This window comes from Lactuca virosa, chromosome 9 (genome assembly GCF_052849685.1).
Source record: "Lactuca virosa cultivar CGN04683 chromosome 9, Lactuca_virosa_CGN04683_v6, whole genome shotgun sequence".
In the NCBI taxonomy this organism is placed as follows: Eukaryota; Viridiplantae; Streptophyta; class Magnoliopsida; order Asterales; family Asteraceae; genus Lactuca; species Lactuca virosa.
The window spans coordinates 35,335,244-35,342,957 of NC_136434.1; positions in this window are offsets into that span (position 1 = coordinate 35,335,244).

Genomic DNA, 7,714 nt, shown 5'->3' on the forward strand with positions numbered 1-7,714 from the left:
CACAATTTAGGGTTTTCATCTGGGCCGGTTATGCCCAGCGTAACCTTGGGTACTCCCAGCGTACCTAGGCGAGTCCGCGTCCAACTTAAGCGCATGAGTACGCACAGCGTACTCTTCAGTACGCCCAACGTACTCATTTGCCTTAATGTTTCCTTTAAGGGGCCAAACTTGACAACTTGGAAAAGAAGAAGGGTATAAGAGATGTACCTGAATTTCGGGATGTTACAGCTGGATCAGACCGCACCCATGCCGTGATCGAAGCGTCATAGTAAACCATGAAATCATCTACACCCTCTGGCAGGGTGAGAATCGGTGACTCGTACAACCGCTGTGTGAGAGTCTCGAAGCCTGCCTGTTGCTCACGCCCCCAGCAAAAGGCCATCAACTTCTTGGTAAGTCGGGTCAAAGAAGCTGTAATCTTGGAGAAGTCCCGAACAAATCTCCGGTAATAACCCGCTAGACCCAGGAAGCTCTGAATCTCAGTTGGGGACCTTGGAATCTCCCACTGCATCACAGCCTCTATCTTGGCCGTATCGACTAGAATACCCTTCTGGTTGACAAGGTGCCCAAGAAATTGCACCTCGCACAACCAGAACTCACATTTGGAGAACCTTGCAAAAAGTCTCTCCCTCCTCACAGTCTCTAGCACCTCCCTCAGGTGCTTCTCGTGCTGCTCCTCAGTCGTGGAATAAACCAAGACGGCACTGTACTCTCCCAATCCCGCAGTTTGGGAAATGATCTATCGCTATCCGCTAATAATTCTCGGTATGCAATTGGCATATGACATCTCTTAAAAATATAATTCAAACACAAACAGAGGATAACCCAGAGTTACACTTACTCAAACCCTTGGAACGAAAGGCTCCCTCATGCAGTTTCCCGCAAGTGCTGCACCGAATCTGGCCCTGTTGGCCTCTCAAAAGCTGATATGAAATCTTGGGTCTCCTCCCGTGACCCTTCAATATAAGCAACTAATCTGGTTCCCCTTCCCAATGTGCTCCAAGTCAATATCTCGTTCTCGAGCTCTAGAAATCGTATCATTCCGAGTCTCGCACCCAAGATACTCGATCTACTGCCTACCGCGGTACCAAATAAGCTCTCTCCTGAGTCTTGGCAGTGATCCCTGCCACAGTCTCAGTCGTCTGCTGGAGATCCAACAACTCTTGTGCCAACTCTTGCGCCTCACGTTACTGGGTAAACTCTGCCTGGAATCTGGTCGACCAGTCATCCCATGACATAACATCGACCGCATCATCACCCACTCACTACCAACCTCTTCCTATCAATCATGTGCTCTGTCCTTCAGGAGGCAGGAAGTAAGTCGGTCCTTGTCCCCTTTCGAGACTACGGCTGGTACGAAAATATTAGTGACATTTGCCAATCACCTGCTGCTAGCAATGGGGTCCCTAGCCCTATGATAATCTGGAGCTTCTCAAGCTCTGAACTCCCGAATCATCAGCGTACGCATCCCTATCATGGCTGCTATCTCAGTGCAAAATGAACTCATCCTCTCATCAGAAATCTCTAAAATGCCCTCCTTAATCATATTGAAGATCATAGGAGTCTGGTCAATGGTACTGCGCGTACCCTCAGATGGAATGTACTCCCTCATCTGACCATCAAGCTGCCCGGCTTCAAAGTCCGAGCCTGATCCCTCGTCGACACCAGAACTGCCATCTGGTCTACCACGTAGCGTCACCATACTCGGAAATATACCATAACAATCAACAGAATACTCATCATAACTCGAGGGATCCCACACACTACAAGTTCTCTGGTTTCATCTCAGCCTTCCTTGATTCGATTATGGATCCTCTGCTTTCAGTAGTACGGGCCCATACTACCTTCCATATCTATCCGTACTTTCCTCAAGAACTGCCTCGACTCCACCAAGTTCCTCCTACTACTAATGCTGATCTCATGCTAAACTCATCCTAGGCTTGCCCTATTGTAATCACCACCCACTCTCCGCTATCAGCTGCATAAGAAGTCCCTGCCACCTCCCCCTAAATAGCTCGTGAAGACTATTACATATCACTACGACTAGATAATTCTTCGAATGAAAGATCCTACCCTACAACGGTTGGACTCAAACAAGAGCTGCGCAATAGAGCTAGACCTAACCTTCTGAAATTATTTAATCCTCGCAATATGTAACTTAACATATTCATATACTAGTTAGTAAGAAATAGCTAGAACTCCTAAAAGCACAAAGCAAGCAGCATTCGAGCATCGAGTACACATAATCAATCATATCACATTCAGGCCATCACTGTCTAATCTGCACTAGCATGCGGTTCATAAAGCTGAGATACACATAACAGGCACATAAGGCATCCTTCCTAGATCCTTAGTCCTAAACTAGCATGCAATTCTCATAAAGCTGATACATATAATAGGCACATAAGGCATCATTCCTAGATCCTTAGTCCTAAACTAGCATGCGGTTCTCATAAAGCTAATACATATAATAGGCATATAAGGCATCCTTCCTAGATCCTTAGTCCTACACTAGCATGCAGTTCTCATAAACATATCATAACATAAACTTGTATGGATAATTTGGGAGTACTTACTTGAGCTCGGTTGATTGCATGCACCACACCCTTTTCTCTTTTTAAAAATTCTTTTTGCATTTTCTAAACTCTTTTATGAAAATGATTTTCCTTTGAAAATTTTCATATCAAGTCCTCAGTTTGAGTCCAGACACACCCGAGAGTGTGCCTGAATCAATCAAACCAAGGCTCTGATACCAACTTGAAACATCCCAAACTTACAGGCCAAAAATTTCGTTTTAAATCATTAATAAAACCACAATTATATTTCAACATATAAAAATCATAAGTCGTGTATCTCAAGAATATCATAACATCTGTAAAATATATCAAAGTATAAACATCCCAGGCTGAACAAATGGTGTGTGCACTGCAATCATCCTAAGCTTCTCTTTTGACAACTGAAGTACCTGAAACCAAAACTGAAAACTGTAAGCATGAAGCTTAGTGAGTCTCCCCAACTACCACATACCATACACATAATCACATAACTTGGGCCTAACCCACTGCATCGGGACCCGCTCGGCATCAGACCGTAATCCGGTACACATATAAACATATCAACAATGCATATAACATAAACACATAACATAAACATAACTTTGGGACCCCGCCCAGCTGCATCAGGACGAACCCGGCATCGGCTTACCCGACATCGGACTCCTGCCCGGCATCGGGCTCACCCCGGCATCAGACCACGCCTGGCATCGGGTTCACCCCGGCATCGAGCTTACCCCGACATACAAAGCATAACATATATCATAAACATATAACGAAAGCATATAACATACATCGGGCTTACCCCGGCATCGGGATTACCCCGAAACACATAACAAATAACATATAAGATAACATACATCGGGCTTGCGCCGGCATCGGTCTTACCCCCGGAACACATAACATATAACAGATACACTAACATACATCGGGCTTGCCCCGGAACACATAACACATAACATGCATGAATCACAAAGACATCAAGCATGCATATACTCTTCTCGGGACCGCCCCGACATCGGACCGTAGTCTGGAACTACTAACAACTAAACGGGCCGGCATTGTGGCCTTAGACCCGTTCCTACTGGAAGAGAACTCACCTCACACTGTTGAAGTCCCATTGACAAAACCCTACCTGCTGGATGACATATTCCCGAATCTGTCAACATCAAAATAACACCCAATTAATGATTGGGTTCCAACACATATCCATAAATCCTTGCTTGGGGTAAAAGACTACTTTACCCCTAACTTAGCTTGACTCAAGCCCAAGGCCCAATCCAAAGGCCCAAAAGTCTAATAATGAACCAAGGCTCACCTATGGCCTAATTTTCCAAATTGGGCCCAAACCTCTACATGGTCATGCCTTAAGGCCCAACCATTTATTCTTGGTCAACACTTGACATTCTGATGGCCCAATATCTCATAATCATCAAGGCCCAGACTATGGCCCAATTTTCCAAATTGGGCCCAAACCCTCATATGGGCCTTACCCCAAAGCCCATCTAAATATTCTAGTCCATATGCTTATTCTTGTATGGCCCATTATTGGCCCGATTACCCAAAACCCAATAGGAAGGCCCAACTTAAGGCCCGAACAAGATTAGGGTTTTTACATAAAGTGACGATTAGGGTTAAGTTTTTCTCACTTAACCCATTAAGAACTTAATCCATTAAGTCCATCACTCTACTAGATAAATCATATGGTGTGATTGGGTGCAATTCACAATTCCATTCCAATGGCCCAAATGTGGGTCCCAATAAGTCCAAGGCCCATATATCCAAAATTAGGGTTTTCTAAACCCTAATTAGGGTTTCCCACTCAATCATAACCTAATAGGCCCAAAACTAAATCTTTAAGCCCATTAGGGTTTCACTAGTCGGTGTGACATCCCCATTTTCACAGCCAGAAAAGACCGATTTTGTTTATGCTTTATAAAAACCAGAGTACTTCTTTTAATAAAAATGTTGCGGAATTTGTTCCCAGAAAAACATGATAAATGTGTTATCAAAGCATTTCCGAAGAAATGTATTTTTATTCTTTTTAAAACCTTGGGATGTCATTGTCAATACAGAAACATAAGCATAAACAAAACTTACATTCATTTACTCTAGTGATCTACATCTCTTTTAAATCTCTCAGTGTAAAGTGGCTTCGTATCGACACCTGTAATACAAATAAGCTTGAGTGGGTCAGGTTGGGAAACCTGGTGAGTACATAGGGTTTTCAACCCACAATAATATAGTTAATTTGTTTCTTCACATAATACATGTCAAACAATTAACCCGATTGCCCATCCCCATTTTCTTCATTTAATATCCCCAAGAGAATTATCTTAAGGGTCATCTCCTATATCATATTTACCTCTCATCTCTTTACATCACATTTCCTTCTATGTTCGTTCCTAAGGATCATTGCCTATAACGCATAGACAGTAATGATTCGGGGAATACCCCCTCAATACGCGCTTAGTAAGGGTTGGAGTATCATCGCATGAATACGTTGTTACAACATCGCCTGAACTCGTAATTCATAGTAAGGGTTAGAGTATCATCACATGAATACGTAGTTACAACATCGCCTGAACTCGTAATTCATCACCTACAAGTTATGAGTCTGCTGGTGTTTCCACGGGGTTGTCTAGAATAGTCTGTGGTCGCCATCTATACTCTGGTAGATGACTACATCTCTACATTGTCGGACAAGGTTATGGTATCTTTCATCCTACATCACTGATTCATCATCACCTATCTATCCTTACCTAATTATCATCACCTATCTCTCATCATTTTATTTCATCACACACCAACTATTTCATCTACCCATGTTTTATCCCAACATATTTGTAGATATAAAATAAATATACAGTTTGAATCATTTAAAACATGTATAAAATCATTCATCCAACATAGACAACAAGTATCCAGATAATATGCACACATAGCACGTAATTTATATAAAATACTTCATATCTAAGTGTAAAATGAAAGTAACTATGCACTCACCTGATAAGGTGGTTACTCGGTACTCGGACAGCGCTTCGTTAATCTTAAAACAATTTCCCTCGGACAAAACCTAGTATCACTACCACTAGAGTTTAGTCTAACGTTAACCGCGACTAATTAATAGTCTAGCTATTATTACTATTATATAAGCGTTAAGCAACACTCTTTTATAACTCATAATAATAGCCCAAATAATTTTTTTAAGGTCCTAATAATGTTACTATATTAAAACATAAGCTATACTAAAGATAGGGTAGGCATAGCTCACTTACAGCGGGTTTTTCGCAAAACCGGGCTTTGCTGGAGCAGCGTTCCCGAGCCGAAAGGCTCTTTTCTCGTGACTCCGGGAGCCTCGGGGCTTCCTACGGGTGCTAGGGGGTTTATCTAAGCTTATGGGGGGTTAGGAACCCTTAGAGAGAGTGTGTAGAGAGAGAAAGTTGAAGGGGAGAGGTGTGGGAAATGAAGGAACCCGACACCTCTATTTATAGGCTGATTTCCTGATGGACTCGCTGAGTCAGTTCACTGACTCGCCGATACAGTGCCATGTGTCATCACCTGATGGCTTTTCTTGGGGAGAAAGCCTTGGCCCATATTCAGCCACGTCACCCCTTTTGCAGCAGCACCCTGCCGACTTCTAAACCCCGTAATTTTCGCATACGAGCTCCGTTTTCGACGTTCTTTTTTTCCACGCGTAGGTAAAAACAAGATCTACAACTTTCATTTATACTCCATCGGCTAATTCTCCACCGATCTTAAATTTAACAGTAGGAGGATATTAGACTGTTAAATGACCGCGAAAAATTCGTATCTCCTTCATACGGACTCCGTTTTCGTCTGTCTTTTTACCGTTGAGTTCCTATTAATGAGATCTTCAACTCTCATTTAGGTCGCGTAAGTCAAAAACCGCTCGAACTAAAATTCGAGTTTCGGGTCGTGCACTGTTATGCCAAATCTTAGAAAATTCATAACTTCCTCATACGAAGTCAGATTTGGGAGTTCTTTTTTTGTATGTTCTCGGTTTAACGTACACTACAACTTTTGTTTAGATCACTAAGGCCAAAAGTCGCTCTATCGTAAATTCACTATTTACGTCTCCCGGTGTCGTGCCGGTATTGCCGTGAAACTTCGACGGGCCATAACTTATTCGTTATAACTCGGATTTCGGTGTTCTTTATGTTGGATTAGTGTCTAAGTCCATAACTATTTTGGTATGTACTTGACCCGATTATGAGCATGGTCCTTTTGGGTTGCCTTCACCATAGCAATATGTAGGATGAATTAAGGACAGAAAGGTTTAATTATGATTTATTAATATATTATAAGAATAATATATTAAAGGAGAAATCATATTGTTTAATTAATATTAGTCAAGAATTAATTAAGAGTTAATTTTGTGACTAAAAGAGATTAATTAAATTAAGGGGACTGATATTATAATTATAAGATAGTTACAAAGTTGGGCTTAGGATCCATTAGATGGCAATGGACGAATTCTATATGGAGGACCATAAAGAAATCGTCCAAGGGCCTTCTGGAATGGTCCATTGGACTGCTTAGGGCTTAAGCAGTCAGATTAGGGTTTCCTAGTTGTAAACCCTAATAGCCTACATGTATATAAAGGACCCTTAATCCCCAAAAACGTGGACAAGTAATCCTTTAGGGTTTCCAGCCGTTTTTGGTGCCTCCTCTCTCCTCCCTCTTCATCCAAGTTGCTTAGTGGTATTTGTGACTCCATTAGAGGTGCAACACTTGAGGCACTAAGCTTTCTGAAGCCAATCAAAGCAAGGATTGATTGTTATTGCTATATAACAATCAAAGGTAATTACTAAACCCTTATTTCAGTTCTTATTTGATAGATCTAGGGTTTGTAAGTCTTGGATTCATTGCATGTACAATAGAGAAACCTAGATCCAAGCATTAGGGTTTGTATGAGCACATAGGATTGTTCTTATGCTTAAAACCCATCAGTGGTATCAGAGCCTTGATTGGTTTCTGTTGTATGTGATGCAATTGTCGTTTTTCTACTGAAAATCGTTTTTCTTGCCTCTGCCCGACTCAACTCGGCGAGTCAGTATCTGGACTCGGCGAGCTGGCCCTACTCGGCGAGTTCAGGACTGACTCGGCGAGTCCGGGAGTCTGACAGAGTATATTTCAGG